The 21,392-nt window shown below is 40.2% G+C and overlaps 1 protein-coding gene across 1 annotated transcript in view; it reads left to right on the plus strand.

Annotated features, from left to right (window-relative positions):
• The first annotated feature begins 2,952 nt into the window (after positions 1-2,952).
• Positions 2,953-21,392, plus strand: part of LIPC (lipase C, hepatic type) — a 161,228-nt gene continuing 142,788 nt past the window's right edge. Inside the window, exon 1 of the mRNA XM_054450000.2 lies at positions 2,953-3,707. The gene's annotated coding sequence lies outside the window, so the exon portion shown is untranslated. The remainder of the gene's footprint in view (positions 3,708-21,392) is intronic.

Here is a 21,392-nt window from a genome sequence, read left to right on the forward strand (position 1 = left end):
TTTTCTGTTTCACTGCCTCAGACCAAACTCAGACCTCCAATGCTCTTTATTTCAATTACTTTTACCTGTTTTATGACATCTATTTGGGTTTAACTTTTGGTTCCTCCACCAAAAAGTCTGAAATTCCAGGTCAGAGCTCTCCAAGGAGCTTATATGTGTTTGCACAAACGTATGGAAATCCTTAGGAACTACCAATTATCAACCACTCAGAGCTCAGTGCCTTGGTATTTTTTGCTTTTGTGGAGGCTTGTGTTGACCTTTTATTTTAAGCGCTTTCCAGCCCATCCTCTTGAAGCACCTGGCCTTACCAGGAGCCTTGCTCATTTGTTCTTGCTGCCTCCTTCATTCAGAAGACCCATCAATCAGTGTCTGAAACAAGGACCTTCTGTGTAGAATCAAAAGCCACCACATCACAGCTGAAGGCAACAGAATGCAGTGGGCATTGTTGTTTGTACACAGGCCTTCATCTCTTTCAGAAGTGTCTCTGTTTGAAATGAATGAGGCAGACAAGAGTGTAGCTTCAAAAGCAACTCTCCTCCTCTGGGCTTTGCTTATTGAAAGCACTGTGAGCACTGTTACTAGAAAGTAAAGAGAATAAAAGGCAAACCTGAGGCAGGCTACAGGTTCCTATGCAAGGCACTCACACCCAGCCTCAGCCAGGCAGTACCGCCAGTCATTGGCCTTCACTTTGCCTATTTGAGTTTGCAAGGTTAACATAAAAGAGGCTGTTTATTTTCTCCCAGCAATTATGCTTAAAAATTACATGAACTTCCCTCACCTAGACCCTTGCCCAGATGTGTAATAAGCTTCTCTCTCTGCCGGTACCTCTTAAGGGTGTCATTGCTGATGGAACTAGAGCTGCCTTCACTACTGTTGCCATGGTTACAGTTTCTGGACCAGAAGATTGGCTGATCCTTGGCCCAGCTCTTCCACCTGGCTATCATCTCCTCTGCAGCAGGAGGCCTCCTTATTCCCTGATCTATTTTGTGTTTGGCTGGAAGATTGGAGAGCACATAGTTTTCCATGGTACTTATGACCCTTCTGTAGACTCTTAATGACCCTAATGTTGATTAGGACCCAAAGACTTGAGCCAGTGGAAAAGTTAAAACAAAGTTCAAGACTCATATAGATGATGATCCCAATAATCATCTACATGGCTTGAGAATCATCACCTCCATCTTTTGTCTGCAGAGGGTTTGCAATGAGTGCTAGAGAGTTCAGAGCCAAATATCTGGCCCATCACTGGGAAGTATAAAAGACTGTACAACACGTATTTGAAGTGTAATTTCATTTATCAATTCACTATATTTTTCCCATCCTTTTTTCCTACCTAAATTTTCCTCTTTATGTCTTGCATTGTTTTTATCTTTTAAAAGTGCTTTAAATTCTTTTGAAGCAAAACTAGATATAAGACAAACATAGGCATAATCATCAACAATCCATTGGATTCTTGCTATTATGAGGGGAGGGGGAAAAGTACAAAGGTTTTTGTGTCCAAAAAGAGACAAGTTCACATAATGCAAAGTACCTAGAACATATTCTGTGTAAAATCAAATTGAATAATTTTATATATTTTTTCTTTTGAAAAAAATACACACACGATTAGATTCAAGAAAAATTGAATTTCTGGTACAAAGGAGGAATAAGGACATGGCCTTCCTAATCCAAGAAGCTCCACGAATAACTAGGGGCCTGCTTTCTTTCACACAAGAAAGCTGGGTAGTACTTTCAAAAACCTGAGATGGATGGGGCGCAGTGGCTCATGCCTGTAATCTTAGCACTTTGGGAGGCTGAGGCAGGCATATCACTTGAGATCAGAAGTTCGAGACCAGCCTGGCAAACATCGTGAAACCCCATCTCTACCAAAAATACAAAAATTAGCCAGGCATCATGGTGTATGCTTGTAGTCCCAGCTACCTGGGAGCCTGAGGCAGGAGAACTGCTTGAACCTGGGAGGTGGAGGTTGCAGTGAGCCAAGATCACACCACTGCACACTAGGCTGGGAGACAGAGCAAGACTCTGTCTCAAAAAACAAAAACAAAAACACAACCTGAGATGGACCGTGTGAGCAGGTGATACCATCAGGGAGTGCTCAGTGGGTTCTAAAAATCCCAGTGTCTGGCACACAGCAAAAGCTTCACAAATATACACCAAAAAAGGGAAAATAAGTAAAAAACATTATGCCTGCATGCTAAATAAATTCACAGATAATCTTCAAATTAACCTGGGTAGAAATGATTTAGCAATACTGAGAAAAGCGGATGCTATCAAGGGTGTTAGTTATTTTAATCCTCTTGACAACACTTTGAGATAGATGTTTTTATCTCTGGTTGTTTTTCAGATGAGATTGAGGAAGATTAAGTAATTTGTGCAAGGCCACATAACAAGCAAGTGAAAGACCCAGGACTTGAGCCCAAGGCTCTCTAATTGTAAAAGTAGAATCTATCCCCTCAGTCTACTCCATTGTTGCCCAAGCTAAGATTAAGAACACAAATCTGGCTGGGCATGATGGCTCATGCCTGTAATCTCAGCACTTTGGGAGGCCGAGGTGGGTGGATCACTTGAGGTGAGGAGTTTGAGGCCAGACTGGCCAACATGGTAGAACACCGTCTCTACTAAAAATACAAAAATTAGCCGGGTGTGGTGGTGTGCACCTGTAGTCCCAGCTACGCAGGAGGCTGAGGCAGGAAAATCACTTGAACCTGGGAGGTGGAGGTTGCAGTAAGCCAAGATTGCGCCACTGCACTCCAGCCTGGATGACAGAGTGAGACTCTGTCTCAAAAAAACAAACAAACAAAGAAAGAGACCACAAATCTCAGGCCCCATCCCAGACCCACTGAAGCAGAATCTCTAGGGAGGGACTTGGAAACATTCGTGTAACAAGACACCAGATGATGATTATTATCAGAGAAGTTTAAAAAAAAAAAAAAGATGCCTCTATTGCATCAGATGGGAAACGGACCTACAGCGTCCTCTGAGGGATCAAATAGAAGCCATCAGAGATTTGAAGTTCATACAATTAAAAATAAATCAGGTCAGTCTGGAGCATATCAGATTATGATATTATAGACTATTCTTCAGTTTGGTAATATAGAATTGTCTGATTTAAGGTTTTCTGGATCTTAAAATACCAAGAACATTTGAAAAGTTAAAAATGGGTTCCAATTTAAACCTCAGACTTTTTTTTAGCTTTCCTCACTGCCTCTGATCCTGAGGAGCAGAAGTGAATGTGAACGCACTTTGAATTCCTAGCAGCTTTCACTGATGCAGAGGTTCCAGCTGTACAGGGGCTGGAGGACTGCTGAGGAGAACAACAAGCTGAGAATCAGTCCTCATCTCTGGTTGCCCCCCACCCTGCCCTCATTGCCTTTCATTGGATGAGCAAGTCACACAATCCAGGAAGTAGAAAATCTATCATTGCTTGTTTGGTTTTTCTTAGTTTCAGTTTTTCCACGCCTGATGAGAATTGCCGAGGCACAGCAAAGCCTGCAGCTTCCGTACCCGTCATGAGAGCAAATAACTTATTTGTAAACCTAAGCACCTAATTAACTAAATGGAAAGCAAGGCAGTGAGTGATTCCTGACATGGCTGAATTTAAGTCAAGCTGTGAAGCTCCAGGTGCAGCCAGAAATGGAGATGGACAACTTGAACTGAACCCTGAGAGCTTCTAAAAGGCTTTGGACCACTGCTTCTCAGCAGTTTTTCTTGTAAGTTATTCCCATTATCTCAAAGAAAAATTTAAAATATGGTTGGAGAAAAGTATAGAACTGATTATCTCCATTTTGAGCATAGATCATCGTTTAACCAACTTGCTTTCTAACTGCCAAGAAACTTGCTTTGGATGGTATTTCCAGAAATAATGTCTACAATAGCAAATATTGACAATTGCATTTTACAAATAATCAGTTTAATATGCTTTAATATGCTTCTATTTCGAGTGCTCTTGATCTCATTTAATCTTCGAAGCAATTCTATCACGTTGGTGTGCTTATTAACATGATTTTACAGATAAAGACGCCTGTAAGTAGCTTCCTCACAGGGTATTTAAGGAACCTGTAGAAAGTCCACAGCTAGTAGCTGGGAGCCCATCTCATATCAATACACTAGCTTCTCCCCAAAGAACTTTATATATTTAGGCCACTGATTTCTAAAAAGACAAATTCTCATATTAGATTAAAACATAAGACCCAACAATATGTATGTTGCTTAAAAATAGGAATCTGTTACCAAAAAAATGCAGAAATGTTAAAATAAAAAGGTTTAATGAGGAAACTCATACAACAAAAAGAAAACAGTTGGTAAAGTTGACAGTATATAAAAGAGATTTTGAAGCCAAAAACACAGGGAGAGGATACAAAGAAGCTCCTGATTATGATAAAAAATATAAAATCAACTGTGAAGACAGAGGTTACTAAAGTTAGAAATGCAAAGAGAAATAGAATAAAAAACAAGCAATTGTAATGGGAGGGTTTAATTCATTTCAAGGCTAAGAAAAAAATAGACAATAGTAAAAAATAAAGACAAATTTAAATAGACAAAAATTTAGAAGACATTGAATATGTGACAAAAATAGACAATAGAGGTTATGTTATACAGTTGATAAGTTAGAACCAATGGACATATATTGAACTCAATACCAACATAGATTATACATTTTTTTCCATATATGGACATTGGTACATATATACTAACTCTCAAATAAGGCCCCAAAAATTGAATCAAGAGTAAAAAATATACATATTTTCTCACCACATGCAATAAAGCTAAATGTGAACAAGTAAAAGCAATGAAAGGAGCCTTGGGCAAAAGAATAATCTAACCAAGAGCTTTTGCAGCAAACAGTTCAGGGTTTAGATTATAAACTCCATTCCTTACTGCAGTGTGACCTGGGCAGTTTACTGAACCTCTCTGAACCTTGGATTCCTCATCTAAAAATGTGGCTCTACCTTGCAAAGTTGTTATGAAGATTACCTATGAAGTATGTCAAATAAACTAAGACTTAAAAGAGAGTTAAAACCATAAGCCGTACAATATAACTCCATTTTTAATGTACTCATATTTAACTAGAAAAAGTATCTAGAATTTTTGTTGATTGAAAGCAAAGGTCTAGAAAATACTCATCTAAATACTAACAGTGGTTATCTCTATGCACTGATATTTCTGCCAATTTTTGTTATATTGCTTTATCTTTTCTACTATGAATATATAGTATGTGAATAATAAAAAATAGTAAATATGAAAATAAACATGAACTTCTGAAAAATGGAGTACAAGAAGAAAATAAATATTTACGCTTGGGTGGCCTACAGATGGTTGCTGTAGGCATGCAGCCATCTCAGTTGCTTGTCTGTCATTGTAAATTCTAAAATACCCTCAATTTCTGTCTTTCTACCACACATATATTTTATATTTATATATGTTTTATATATGTTTTTAATATATGTTTTATATATATTAAAAAACACAATATTGGGATAACTGACAATTTGAATGTGGATGGTGGGATTAATCATATGGTATCATGAAATTTCCTGATTTTACTGTTAAATTTCTTGAATTTTATAAAAGAAAATATTTGTGTCCAGAAATATATATTGAAGTATTTAGATATATATGTATGTATGCAGCTTACTCTCAAATTGTTCAGAAAAACATTCACATATCCATAAAGACAGAGTGAATGATAACTAGGGAAAAATACAAACCAACAGTGCACCTAGGTAAAGGGTGTATAGGAGTTCATACTAGTCTTTTAACATTTCTATAAGTTTAAAATTATATTAAAATATTAATAAAAAATTACAGCAGCAACAAATTAATGGGTATCAATGTCTAACAACCACAAAAACTTTCCTAAACTACAAGTTCAAGTAGAACAGGGGTCTCCAAGCCCCAGTACCAGTGTGTGGCCTGTTAGGAACCTGGCCACACAGCAGGAGGTAAGCAGCGGAGTTTTATCTGTATTTACAGTTGCTACGCATCAGTCACATTCACACCTAAACTCCACCTCCTGTCAGATCAGCAGTGGCATTAGATTCTCATAGGACCGCAAACCTTGTTGTGAACTGTGCATGTGAGGAATCTAGATTGCATGGTCCTTATGAGAATCTAATGCCTGATGATCTGTCACTGTCTCCTATCACCCCCAAATAGGACCATCTAGTTTCAGGCAAACAATCTCAGGGCTCCCACTTATTCTACATTATGGTGAGTAGATTACAGTTATATAATTATTTCATTATATATTAACAATGTAATAATAATGGAAATAAAGTGCACAATAAATGCAATATGCTCAAATCATTCTGAAACCATCACCCATCCACCCCCATTCATGGAAAAACTATCTCCCACAAAACTGGTCCCTGGTGCCAAAAATGTTAGGGACCACAGAAGTAGAAAATTAAGAACATGATAACAACTTTTGAGATGTTTATAAAATTGAAAACACCCCATCTCAAAAGGGAGGGGGCTTTGTATAAATCAGAGCCCAGAGATTAAGGCATAAATCTATGTGCTTTTATTTTAGAAATACGAAATAAGCATTTGACTTAAAATATTATGAAGACAGTCAATATAAAGGAAAATAGATAATAATAAAGAATAAGGACAGAAATAAACTAGAAAAGAGGAAATCAGTGGAAATAATACATAAATTTAGATGCTCATTCTGTGAGAAGATTATGAGATAGATCAATCCCTTGGAAATATAATAAACAAAAGAAAAGGTATAAATCAACAAAATTAAAAACAAAGCTAGTGATTTAACAACTGATACAAAGGATTTTAAAATATAAATGATTGCAATGCACAATTTATGATAATCAACTTGAAATGCTTAGCCAAATGGACAACACAAACTATTAACTGGCAAGAGAAAATGTAGATAACATGAAAATAATGATGAAGGCAAAGGAAACTGAAAAGTTGTTATTTAAAAAAATCTCATCTACCACAAGAAATATTATGACCTCAACAAATTTACTGAACAATATTACTACATACTCAAGAAACAGATTTTTCTGTATTATGTAATCAGTTCCAAATCACAGAAAAACAAGATCTGATACCCAATTCATTCTAAGAGATCAGTATTATCCCCATCCACAAACCTGTGAGAAATATCACACAGGCGCACACACACATAAACACACGGTCTTAGGATGGCAAATGTGCACAAGTGCCAATTCCAATAAAACTGGCTCGAAATGATTAGAACCAGGCTCAAGGACATTAGCAGATTTTCCCAAAACAGCTGTTGAATAAGTGAATATATGAATACACAAATGAAGAAAATAATGCAGGCAATTAGCAACGTCTACTAAAGACCTGAAAGGCAGGAATGGCTTGTGCATACTGTCTATTTGCTAAATTTTATCGATCAATAAATTTTATCTATCCATGGGTTACTCAAGGAGCATAGGCAGAAAAATCATTTTTAACTGAGCTTATGAAATGCAGCTATAAATTAAAACAATAGCATGTAGTCACTAATTAAGGTAAATTCTACTGATGCCAGAAGATTATAACAAATCACAGAATATCTTTTGTAAAAGAACTACTATTTGGGCTGGACGCAGTGGCTCACGCCTGTAATCCCAGCACTTTGGGAGGCCAAGGAGGGTGGATCACAAGGTCAGGAGTTCAAGACCAGCCTGACCAACATGGTGAAACCCCGTCTCTACTAAAAAATACAAAAAAAAATGGCTGGGTGTGGTGGTGCATGCCTGTAATCCCAGCTGCTCAGGAGGCTGAGGCAGGAGAATCACTTGAACCCAGGAGGTGGAGGTTGCGGTGAGCAGAGATCACGCCATTGCACTCCAGCATGGCCAACAGAGCGAGACTCCACCTCAAAAAAAAAAAAAAAAAAGGAAAATTGAAGAAATGAAGACATTAAGGATACTCCTGAAGGGAAAGACTGTGTAAATCTCATTAAACAAAAATGTAAACTCTGTGAAACAAGACATTACAGGCGATATGAAAGACAAAATGCAAACTGGGAGGATATCTGCAATGAACTAATAGAAATAAGGGCAAAAGATATGAATAAGCTATTCTCAGCAACAGAAATTTGAATGAACAATCACACACATAAGAAAATGTTCAACCTCACCAATAACCAGAAAATTTAAAACTAAAACAATAAGATACCATTTTACATCCATCCAACTGGTGAAAATTAAATAATCTGACACTCCTCAAGTGTTGGTGATGAGGTGGAAAAATTGAAGGAACACTCACATTTTGCCAACTATACGTTCACAGGAGTAATTTATTTGAAGAATAAATTGTCAACATCTTACTAACTCTGATGGGACGTATATCTTACAACGCAATTTCACTTCTAGGAATAAATTCTAGAAGCTTTCACTTGTGGATGATGCAATGTCTACTGCAATATTGTAATAGGAAAATGAGAAAACTAAATAACACAAGTATCCATCAACCCAATGAACAAATTCTGATACTTTCTTACAATGGGACCATTTGTAGGTGTTTTATCAACAGAGATAAATCTCGAAAATACACTGCTGAGTGACAAAACAAGTTGCAGATAGATGTGTAGAGTATAAAAGTTTGAAAACATACAAAATAATGGTACAGTCAGCCCTCTATATCCATGGGATTCCACATCCATAGATTCAATCAACTGAGGATGCAAAATATTTGGGGGGAAAATTATACAAAATTCCAAAAGGCAAAACTTGAATTTGCCACATCCTGAGTACCATGTTAAAACCAGGCAAATGAAGGGATGTGTAGGCATTGTATTAAGTATTATAAGTAATCTAGAGATGATTTACAGCATATGACAGAATGTGCATAGGTTATATGCAAACACTATACCATTTTGTATCAGGGACTTGAGCATCAGTGGGTGGTCCTGGAACCAATCCCCCACAGATACTGAGGAACTACTGTATATTTTTCATAGCTACATACACATGCTGCAAACATATACACACAGAGATGAGAATGAAAGACACCAAACTCAGGGTGGCGTTGCCTCTGAGACAGGAAAAATAACATCAGGCTTGAGAAGAGATACACAGTTATACAGGTACAGCACTCTACTTTTTAGCAAAAACAGGAAGCAAACACGGCAAAATATTAGGATTTGATGGAGCTGGGAAGTAGGTGGTATTCAAAACTATGCATTATACGCATGTGTGTGTTTGAAATCGTTATAATTTCTTAAGTGAGCACCCCAGTTTTTAAAAAACATAAAAACATATAAAGTATGTAAAATATATAATTATCATGAACAGATAATTCATAAAGAAAGAAAAAAGGCAATAAAAATGGAAGTGGTGGTAAATTCAACTTCAACCCACTGGTTTTAAAGAAACATTAAAAAATGCACATACCATTTTGGCTTATCAATTTAGCATAAAATTACAAAAATGTTAATAGCTAATGTTAACAAGGGTGGAGGACAGGACAGAAGAGGAGTACATTCACTGTTAATGAGTACTTAAAATGACAGAAATTTACTTAACATAGCAGTGTATATGTAAAGGCAAAATATATAGGTAGATATAGATACCTAGATATAAAACCTTTGCCTTAGCAATTCTACTTTAAGAAATTGATACAAAGGAAAATGTGGTATATATATGATCCGTAGTATTATTTTTAAGGAATACTACGCAGCCATTAAAAAGAACAAAATCACATCCTTTGCAGCAACATGGCTACAGCTGAAGGTCATTATCCTAAGCAAATTAACACAAAAACAGATAAACACTGCATGTTCTCACTTATAAGTGGGAGCTAAACATTGAGTACACGTGGACATAAAGATGGAAATAATAGACAGTGGCATTCTAAAAGGGGTGAGAAAGAGAGGGGGACAAAGTTTAAAAAAACCTATCGGGTACAATATTCACTACTTGGGCAATGGAACCATTAGAAGCTCAAACCTCGGCATCACACAATATACCCATGTGACAAATCTGCCCATGTACCCTCAGAATCTAAAATTTTTTAAGCTACTAAAAAATAATTTATACAAAGAAAATCATACATGTGGACCAAGATTTATGCATATGTTTATAATAGCATTGTTCATAATAGTGATATCTTAAATACAGTTAATGAAAAAACAATACGGAATTAAGCCAATTATGGTACATCTATAGAGTGTAACGGTACTCTGCAGCTATTTCAAATAATGTTTTAAAAGAATATTTAATGCCCCTGAAATATGCCATTAATGTGTTGTTAATACACAGGTATTTAAACAGTTTGTACAGTGTGTTTACAGTTTTTTTTTTAAATAAATGTATACATAGAAAAAATGACTTGGGGATATCCACATCAAAATGTCAACAGTGCTTATCTCTAAATGTGAAATCACAGACCTATTTATGTTTTTCTTTTTGTTCTTCTTTATTTTCCTATTTTACAATAAGAAACATTTATTGATTTTATAATAGAAAAGTTATTAAAAATAAAATGTGCAACAAAATAAGCTTTGGTGTTGATTAAAGATTTAAATATAAAATCGAATTATGATAGAACTTGCAGACAACTGGAAAGAGAGTTTATCAGCTCTCTGGGGTAATTTTAACTTTCTCAGCTTTGAAGCAATTGAAATGATTGCACTATAAAAATTAGCATTACTAAAGATTTTTTAAGAGGGAAAATATTTCTATCAAACATTACAAAGAATTAAGATCCATCATAAATAACTAATTCAAATTTGTAAAATAAATGTCAAGATTCCAAAAGATAAATGGGTCAAAGACAGGACAATTCCCCTAAGGGACATACAATTAGTAGATAAACAGAGTGGGGAAATGTTAATTCTCGCCAGAAATCAAAGAAATGTAAATGGAAGCAGTCTGGAGATGCCATTTTACATATTCTAATGGAACAAGAAAAAAATGTCAAATGCTAATATCCATCGATGGTGGAGCTACCCGGAAATTTATCCATACGTTCATTTATAACCATATTGCTCATGTCCTTTTACCAGAAATATTACCACTAAGAATTGATTCCTTTTTTTCTTTTTCTTTTTTTTTTTTTGAGACAGAGTTTCACACTCTTGTTGCCCAAGCTGGAGTGCAATGGTGCGATCTCTGCCTCGTCGCAACCTCCGCCTCCCGGGTTCAAGCGATTCTCCTTCCTCAGCCTCCTGAGTAGCTGGGATTACAGGCATGGGACACCACACCTGGCTAATTTTTTTGTATTTTTAGTAGAGACACGGTTTCTCCATGTTGGTCGGGCTAGTGTTGAACTCCCAACCTCAGGTGATCCGCCTGCCTCAGCCTCCCAAAGTGCTGGGATTACAGGCATGAGCCACGGCACCCAGCCAACAATCGATTCTTAAGAAGTAATTTGGCTAAAGCAGAAAGGTCCCTCCTCATCTCCTTTACTTCTAAATGTTGGAACACCCAGGGCTCAGTCCCTTGACACCTTCTCTTTTCCACCCACAGGCAGTGTTTGGAGGATCTCACCTACTTATGCAGGTGAGAGGAGCCACAGGCTCTCTCAGCATGGACTCCAGGGAGAAAGCAGGCCAGAGCAGAGGTTTTCCTGGGAGTGGGGTAGGAGTACCTTGAGGGCCATTCAAGGACTCTGACCTCAGTCAGAGAAGGCAATGAAGGAAAGAGGGACCAGCAAAGACAACCAGAGAGACGCCTAAGGTGAACTTCATCATCATATTAACCCCTATGCAATAACAAAACATCCAGGCTTGATCTACCATGGCTTACCAGTGAAGTCCCCAGGAATTGCCTAATTGCCGTAGCCCTCAGCTCACTTGCAGGCCACCAGATCCCAGCTGGTCCTGACCACCATCTCCAAAGCCTAAAGGAATTATTGTGAGACAGCCCACTGAAGGTGGGTACCTCCGAGAGCCCTGCCCTGCCCTGCCAGGAGCCAGAGCTGTCCCTCTGTTGGTGGTCACCCTGGGAATCTGGGACAAGAAGGTGCACTCTGGTCTGATGCCAGAAAGCAGAACTTCTTGGGTCCCCAAGTCTCAACACCAATGTACTCATCCACTCATCCCAGCCTGGGACCTCTGCTTTACATGGGTCTTTTCATTGCTTAAGGATGTTTGGGCATCTACCATCTCTTCTTCTACTTTTTTTTTTGAGACAGAGTCTCTCTTTGTTGCCAGGGCTGGAGTGCAGTGGCCCAATCTTGGCTCACTGCAACCTCCACCTCCCTGGTTCAAGTGATTCTCCTGCCTCAGCTGCCCAAGCAGCTGGGATTACAGGCCCACACCACCTCACCCAGCTTATTTTTGTTTTTTAGTAGAGATAGGGTTTCACCATGTTGGCCAGGCTGGTCTTGAACTCCTGACCTCAAGTAATCCGCCCTCATCGGCCTCCCAGAGTGCTGGGATTACAAGCATGAGCCACTGCACCCGGCCTCATCTCTTCTGCTTATGACCTTGTGAGGTAGGCATCCCAGGTTTCATTATCCCCATTGTATAAAGATTACAACTTACCTAAAGCACTGCTGGACTCAAACCCAGATCTTCTGCCCTCGATTCCATGTCCATCTCTGCCACCCCAGGTTTGGCCAAGTATGGATCTTGCTGCATATGAACAGCCTGCCATTTCCTTCCTTGTGTATGCATTGCCTGTGGAAAACGGACAAGGGAAGTTACATTTCTATCAAGAGCTGAAACAAGCAATTTCGCTTTAGAGATGATATGTAACAAAAAGAAATAGTCCTGGAGGCAGGGAGCCCTGTATGCATCTGCCTGTGTTCTGCTCCTGGCTGACCCCTGAGATCGAATCATGCTGTTTGCTAATGTGTGGAAAGTATGTTTTGCTCTCTAGGGGTCCTCCCCAGAGCCGGACAGATTCAGTGATAGGAATAGAACTGTGGAGTGAAGGTGGCTCTCTCCAGGTGTCACTCCAGTTGCCATACATGTAAAGAAAGCCTAGATACCGTGATAGCTTTGTCCTCCTATCCCTGAACTTTGCCCAGAGGCGAAGCTTCTTCCCCAACCCTTGCTCAAATGCCTTCTTTTTCCTTGAAGTATCCAGGCTGCTGAGCAAAGTGGGAGATCCTGGGAGCTTCACCCGAATCATCTGGAAGTTTCTTGGGGTGCCAGAATTGAAATAGGAGCTGATAGGGTTAATCCATCAGGCACCCTGACCCAAGACATACAGGAATTCCCCTCTGAGGTTGAAGAGTTCCCCCTCCATCGGACCCAAAAGTGAAAAACAAACTTCGCAAAGGCACGTTTATACCAACTCCTCTGGGCAGGGCTGAGTAGAGTTTTCTCTGGTACTGGGCACATGCTGCTCAGACTCTCTGGCCTGTGGACATGGCCCCTGGGGTCTGAGAATGCAGATAGGGGAGAGGCTCACCGAGGAGCTCTGGATGACCTGGCTCCAGTTTGTCACCTCCTGGCCTTGGCCTCCTATCCCCAGCTGGGCTGAGAAGACCCCAAAGAGGGCCTTTCCCACTCTCCCAACCTGTTTTCTCTGGTGATTAATATATAACCTGAGAAAATGAATCACTTGTTTAAATTCAGAGTTAGCTGGGCTAAGACAGGCGATAAGAATTACTCAAAAACAAGAAAGCAAATATTGGGGGTAAAGGTGCTTTCTATTTTTCTTTAGGTTTTTTTTTTGTTTTTTGTTTGTTTGTTTGTTTTAAGATAGAGATAAGATCTTGTTCTATTGCCCAAGCTGGAGTGCAGTGGCATGATCATAGCTTACCGCAGTCTTGACCTTCTGGGCTCGAGCCATCCTCCCACCTCAGCCTCCCAAGTAACTGGGACTACAGCTGTGCACTGCCACACTGGCTAATTTTTTTTCAAAATTTTTATAGAAACAGGGTCTCACTATGCTGCCCAGGCAGGTCTCAAACTCCTGGGCTCAGCCGTGAGCCACCACACCCAGCTTGCTTTCTTTTTTAAATAGAAAGGAACACATAACCTGATTTTAAAATCAAGAACAGGAAGCACAGACTCTATACTTTCTTTAAAACATTGCAAATAAGTCTCCTATTCTTCACTATTTCAGTTAAATGGGCAGGAAACAAGAAAGGGAAGGAGCAGGAGAGGGAAGGGAGAAATAAAAAGCATGCCGAAAAACTGCAGCAATAAATAAAAACACTAATGGCTGATACGTATTTATTGGGCACTGTGGTATGCACAAGTCATGGTTTTTCTCATTTAATCTCCCCCCAAGCCCTGTGAGGCAAATAATTTTACTACTCCTATTTTAAAATGAGGAAACTGAGGTGCCAGCTATTAAATAATCTGCCTGCTTAATGGGACTAAAAACCAGGAAACCAAGCTTGGAAATCCGGTTCTCAGCAATCAGAGTCTTCACTCAGGAGGCAAAAATGCAGGAAGAGACAGTTTTTTCCTCCAGAAAGAACTTTATCCTGTTATCATCAGAATTCTGTAGCTAAATACTTCCTTTACCATTTTGTAACAATACTAAATATAGGCAACATTTTGTATTTCCATGGAAAAGGATGCATTGTCTACATACGGCACATCCTCCCTGGGTTATTTGATTCTAGCTTTCATTGCCCTTGAAGCATTTTGCAACTCTGTAAATTGCAGATAACTAATAGCAATACAAAATGCAAATTCTGTCCTATACTGTAGAAGTTACACCGACTTCACTCCCACACTGCAGAAAAACCTACTTTTGTATCCATTTGCACCTTCATTGCAACTTTTTTTTTTTTTTTTTTTTTTTTGAGATAGGGTCTCGCTCTGTCCCCCAGGCTGGAGTGCAGTGGCGTGATCTAGGCTCACTGCAAGCTCCGCCTCCTGGGTTTCCGCCATTCTCCTGCCTCAGCCTCCCAAGTAGCTGTGGCTACAGGCGCCCACCACCATGCCCGGCTAATTTTTTGTATTTTTAGTAGAGACGGGGTTTTCATCATGTTAGCCAAGACGGTCTCGATCTCCTGACCTCCTGATCCACCCGCCTCGGCCTCCCAAAGTGCTGGGATTACAGGCGTGAGCCACCGCACCCGGCCAACATTTCTTTACTCATATAAATTTGTGTGGTTTTTTGGCTTCTCCTTTGAACTGGTTATAACACCCTTACCAGTTGCCTCATTAATTAGTTAAGTAAAATATTTACCATGTATTCATTTTTATATTTGAGAGTCATGATTTTACCTTCGTTTTTAAAAAAATTATCTCTTAATGGAATTATGAAAGTATATCAAAAGCATCTTGCTTGTTACTTTCTGAAGGACCCCAGGCATGATCTAACTCAAATGAATGACTTCAGGCATAATTGGATAACTGATGATGTTCTCAGTTGGGACTTGGGAAGCACGGCCTTGTCCTGACAGCTTCCTTTCAAACACTCTGCTCTGTCCGGGACAAAGCATCATGGCCAAAGGCCCCAGTCCCCTCTTCCTGGCTGGTCTTCTTTACTGTTGATTCAGGAAAAGTAATTGGCATATAAATTATATGATTATGTCCCATTATAATGTTTCCATTATTTCTAACTTCTGCTATGTCTCGTAGTTTATCTCAGAGCTATCGCCATTAATAGCTGAGAAAAGGCTTGAGAACATTTGTTTTAAAAATAATAATAAACATGTGATGTGACGGTTAACACTGAGTATCAGATTGATTGGATCGAAGGATGCAAAATGCTTTTCCTGGGTGTGTCTATGAGGGTATTGCCGAAGGAAATATTAGTAAAATTTGAGTCAATGGACTGGGAGAGGCAGACCCACCCTCAATCTGGGTGGGCACCATCTAATCAGCTGCCAGTTTGGCTAGAATAAAGCAGGCAGAAGATGGGAAGGACTTGACTTGCTGAGTCTTCCAGTCTTCATCATTCTCCCATGCTGGATGCTTCCTGCCCTCAAACATCAAACTCCAAGTTCTTCAGCTTTTGGACTCTTGGACTTACACCAGCCGCTTGCCAGGAACTCTTGGCCTTTGTCCACAGATGGAAGGCTGCAATGTCGGCTTCCCTACTTTTGAGGTTTGGGCACTCGGGCTGACCCACTACTGGCTTCCTTGCTCCTCAACTTGCAGACGACCAATGATGGGACTTTACCTTGTGATCGTGTGAGTCAATACTCCTTAATAAATTCCCTTTCATACATAAATGAAATACATGATATATGACTTTATACGCAGAGCAAGAGCATGACACAATTCCACCTTTTTAAGCAACTAATACACAAAGATCTCACAGCCAATCCCTACTATACTTGGCAAAACTACTTTTTGTTGTATGGACTCTGAAGTCAAACAAACATCATTCAAGTCTCATTCCACCACTTACTACAGTATGGATTTGGGCAATTCAGTAACCTCCCTGAGCCTCAGTTTCCCCTGGGGGAAATCATGCCTACATCATAGGATTCTTCCTAAAGTGTGAATGAGATCACGTGGAGATTCTGGCACTGTGCAGGCGCTTTGGACATTGGCTCCAGAATTGTTAACTCCTGACTTTTAGGCCTGCCTAGGAATAATGATGAACCATGTCAGCAAGATACCCTGTCTTCAGAAAAATGATAACTCATTGGCAGCTCTTCAGAACTTGAAACACATCATTGGGAATGAAGAGAATAAAGGGGAATTAGTTCCAGGTTTCCAGCAGCCATGGATCCTGTGTGCCAAACTCAGCAAGCCTTTGTGAGATGAGGATGTGGCATCCTGCTGCAGGGAGGCTTGGGCCGTCGCGATCTGACCAGTGCCCATCCCTCCCTGATACCCAGGGTAAGAACTGTGCCCCCAAACACCCCAGGGTTGGTAGCACTAGGACCAAGAGAGACAGCCAGTGTGCTGGTGCCCCCCTCCCCAAACTGTGCCCTTGCTGGTTGCAAATGGCTAGTTCAGTTCATGGCTTGGGGGGAGTCTCCCTCAGGAGCCAGCAGGGTCACCACTCACCAAGCCTGGCCAGCATCCCAGCAGCTGGAGGAAGCAGGCACAGAGCAGACACGTCATGAATTCTAATCTATACTCCCCCTCTTCCCCACAAAGGGGAAAACCCTGGGCAAACTTTACGGAGCCAACAATATTCACTATCTACCTGGTGTTCAAAGCCAACTTAAATCTTTATTTCCTTTTGCTTCAAAGCCTAATACAAAGAGAGAAAATAGGTTTTCCATTCTACTGGAATTTCTAAGATCATAAAATGCATTACTGGTTCCACAGTATCTAGTCATAAAAAAGACTGCTCTGGTTCTAGGGTGTTGTTGTCGTGATGATGATTTTCCCAATTGTTCTATAATCTGGCAGCTGAAATCCTGATAAGGAGAGTCCGTGGGCCAACACAGACCAGGAATCATAAAAATAAGAAGAAAAGAGATCTCAACTCTTTGCTGCCTGGCTGCATAACTTGAGACTTTGGGAATCAGAATATTAGATCTTCCAGGGACCTAGCGTCCTTATATCCAATCTATATCAATTAGATATGTGACCTTGCATAAGGAATCTCTGAGCCTCAGTTTTCTCACCTGTAAAATGGGGAAAATAATTCCTACCTTATTTGTTAAGAAAATCAAAAGAGGCTTGACTATGCAAAGAGCTGTTATAAGCATTTTCATGTGATAATAATTTAACCTTCATAACCCCATTTGACGGGGGAATAAACAGGCAGAGATAGGTTACGGAATTTGCCCAAGGTCACACAACTAGTTGGAGGCAGAGCTGATGCAAAGACACCCCTGGTCACCAGGCGTGATAATCTTGGATGAATAAATACCTATTTGAAATGCTTGAAACACCTAATTCTTCCAAATAGTCTAAAATGTCCTCTGCAATCTTATTTTCACCCTTCGTTTGTTTATTAGGTCTTTTTTTTTCTAACACAGATAAGGAAAATGTTAAACTCCAGTCCAACCACTTTCCAAATGAGGACAGGTTCCAGACTAACTCAAATTAACGAGGTTTACCTACTTGTTTTGCCATATTCCCTCATGGCGCAAGAATGTCCACACACATCAGTGAGTGACCCAATAAAAACTTGGTCGTTCTCCTCATGGCACCCTGGCCCCAAGCAGGAGTAAAAGAAGATAGAGTCATTTTCCTATAACATGATCCAGGGAAATTCATTTCGTCTTGGAGGTGGACTAGGCTGATGTGCTGAGAAGCCTGATTCAGTCCCAGGGAAAGCCATATACATAGGGATTAAGGATTTGTGGTTGTTAAGAGAACAGAACCTGGCCTCAGATCCCCTGACTTCTCCTCTCTCTGCCTTTTACTGGTGAGATACAGTTTGGTACCAGTTCCTAACCTCTTAAATCTCAACTGCAAAATTAGGAAATAACAGTGTCAAATTTTATTGTTTAAAGTATTATTTTATTATAACACCAACAAAAGCCTGCCTTTCTCAGGTAAGATATCCCAGTTCCTGAAGATGAAAAGAAGAAAACCTGATTCTGGGTATAAAATTCTGTTTCTGTCATCAGTGAACTTCAACTTGGTCCCCCGGCCTTTTCCTCTTGGGATTTGCTGGCTTTATCCTTGTAAAATATTTGTTTCTTCTCTCCTAACTAACTTTCTTGTCACCATGACACTAAAGAAAAAGGTCATTCTCAGGTCATCAAATGCCAGTCTCTTGAAATCTTTATTTATTCAAGAAGCTCTGCAAATTAAAAGATAGCAAGAACTGGGTAATGTTTAAAAACCTAATTATAAAACCATTATTACTTTAGATCGAGGATTGCAGACCAGAATGCAGTGTCACCCAAAATAGAAAAGTCTTTAAAGAATTGCAAAGGAAGGGGCCAGGCACGGTGGCTCATGCCTGTAATCCCAGCATTTTGGGAGGCTGAGGCAGGCAGATCACTTGAGGTCAGGAGTTCTAGACCAGCCTGGCCAACATGGTGAAACCCCATCTCTACTAAAAACACAAAAAAATGCCAAGCTTAGTGGCACACCCTATAATCCCAGCTACTAGGGAGGCTGAGGCATGAGAATCACTTGAACCCAGGAGGCAGAGGTTGCAGTGAGCCGGGATCATGCCATTGCACTCCAGCCTGGGCAACACAGCGAGACTCCATGCCAAAAAAAAAAAAAAAAAAAAAAAAAAAAAAAAAAAAAAAAAGAATTGCAAAGGAAGAAGCCACAGGGCTTTGCTAACATGCACCATGCTGATCACTCCATTGCAGGCTCCAAACTCTAAGAGGCTCAGGCTCGCCTCCTCTTCAGCTAATAGGAAATGAAGAGGCCTCAAGAAACTGCTGGGCTTCCTTTGGCATGGAAATGACCAAAGATGCTATGAATGGATCTATTGACTGCTCAGATGCATGGCTGGAGTCAAGCATATGACAGTCAGGTCTTGCAGCCCTGGGAACCATTTTGTCTCTCTAAGGCAGAGGCTTCACCCATTTTTTGACAACACATCTTTATAAGTATTTTTTTTAATTTGAGGACTCTCCCCAATATCTATTTATTTGTTTATAAATAATATAGCACTGGTATATTCCATAGTACCACGTGCCAATTATATAGTACTTTTATACTATAAACATTATACGTGCACAATCATGAACTGTCTAAGGAAATACAAAGAAAAATCTGAAAGGTCTATATTATTTTCTTCTTGTGCCCCAAAAGATCTCTCAAGCACCATTCTGAGGCAATGGTTCTCGAACTTTGTGTAACCAAGAATTACCTGGAGAACTTGTTTAAAATGAAGGTTCACCGGGCCTTGAACCTAGTGTTGATTCCATTACTCAGTATTCCTGGAATGGGCCCATAAGTTGTCCTTGTCTGAGCTCCCCAGCTGACTCTTATTCTGATGCTCAATTGGATTTTGGAACCACTGATCCAGACCCTTGTGTTTTCCTACCCCTTACATTTTTTGCTACAACTATATTGCTTATTGTTATCTAACTCCTGGACACCTTTGTGATCCCCTCAGTGAATTTAAACATTAAAAAAAATTAGCTACCATTAATTATTTCCTGTGGCCTAGGATTGCTGAGGGCTTCACAAGCATTGCCTCACTTAATCAGACGAGGGAGGTAGTATTAGTCCCATTACACAGGTGAAGAAAACTAAAGCTCAGTCACAATGTCTTATCCAAGTTCACTCAGCTAGTAAGTACAAGTGACAGACTAGGAATTTGAGCCTGTAGCTGTCAGATTCCCAAGGCTGGACTCTTTTTTTTTTTTTCTTTTAGAGATAGGGTCTCACTCTGTCACCCAGGCTGGAGTGCAGTGGTGTGATCATAGCTCACTGCAGCCTCCACCTCCTGGGTTCAAGCAATCTCCCTGCATCAGCCTCCCAAGTACCTAGGACTACAGGTGTGTGTCACCACACCATGCTAATTTTTTGGTTTTTATGCTTATATAGATGGGGTCTTGCTATGTTACCCAGGCTAGTCTCAAACTCCTGGCCTCAAGTGATCCTCCTGCCTCAGCCTCCCAAAGCATTGGGATTACAAGTGTGAGCCACTGCCCACTGTATCCAGCCTCAAAGCATGGACCCTTGACCGCTAAGTATATTGCCCACAAAATAGGTCATTATAATTTATTGACCCTCTACTATGAACCAGGCACTTGGCTGGACACCTTACACACAAATCTCTAATATTCATGGCATACCTCTGTTTGTAGAGGTATTAATTTCAGTCCACAGATTCTGAGGTGCAATAAAGTTCTCTATTCTCTGTAACCCATCTAAATTCCTGACTCCTAACCCCTATTTTCAGGCCTTCTGGATTTCTTCTCCCCACCCAACCCCCAACCCCAGTAGTTATGCTATAGTTCTGGACCAACACAATAGCCAGGCATGGGGTCAGGGGAGTGTGACCCAGTCCTCTGTCATCAGTCCACATTGGTGGCCACTGAGGGGCCCATCCTTGCATCAACATGACCTGCTGGCCCCAGAGACTCACTGCTCTCCCACCCTACATCAAGCCAGGTATATCTTTTGCCCATCTGCCAACACAACCATTTCCTCTCTGGGTTCTTCTCTTCCAGGAGGATTTCTGGGAAGCAAGGTACTGTCCCCTCTGCTCTCAGACCCATAGACAAACCTCCCCCTTCCACACCACCTGCAAAGCCTAAGAGACTGTCTTTCTAGTGATGGAAAGGTTAGGGGTTCCTTCTCCCTTCACATCCCTTCAAGATATTTTAGCCTTTTGCTTTCCTTGTTGGCTAGAATTCACCTGCCCACACTTTGGGAGGCCAAGGCAGGAAGATCACTTGAGCCCAGGAGTTTACAACCAGCCTGGGCAACATAGGAAGATCCTGTCTCCAAAAATAAAATAAAATTCACTTGCCCTAAGGTCCTATATTTTTGGAAGACAAAGATTTGTAGTCTTCTCTCTACTTTGCCCCTCTTAAGTGGAAGTGAGACAGTTTGGGAGAAAAGTTGATATCTCAAAATATTATCTCAGATACATGTTGTCCCCATTTTATAGGTGAGGAGATTGAACTCATTAAGGTTATATAATATTATACCAGCAAGTAGA

Source organism: Pongo pygmaeus, chromosome 16 (assembly GCF_028885625.2).
Source record: "Pongo pygmaeus isolate AG05252 chromosome 16, NHGRI_mPonPyg2-v2.0_pri, whole genome shotgun sequence".
In the NCBI taxonomy this organism is placed as follows: Eukaryota; Metazoa; Chordata; class Mammalia; order Primates; family Hominidae; genus Pongo; species Pongo pygmaeus.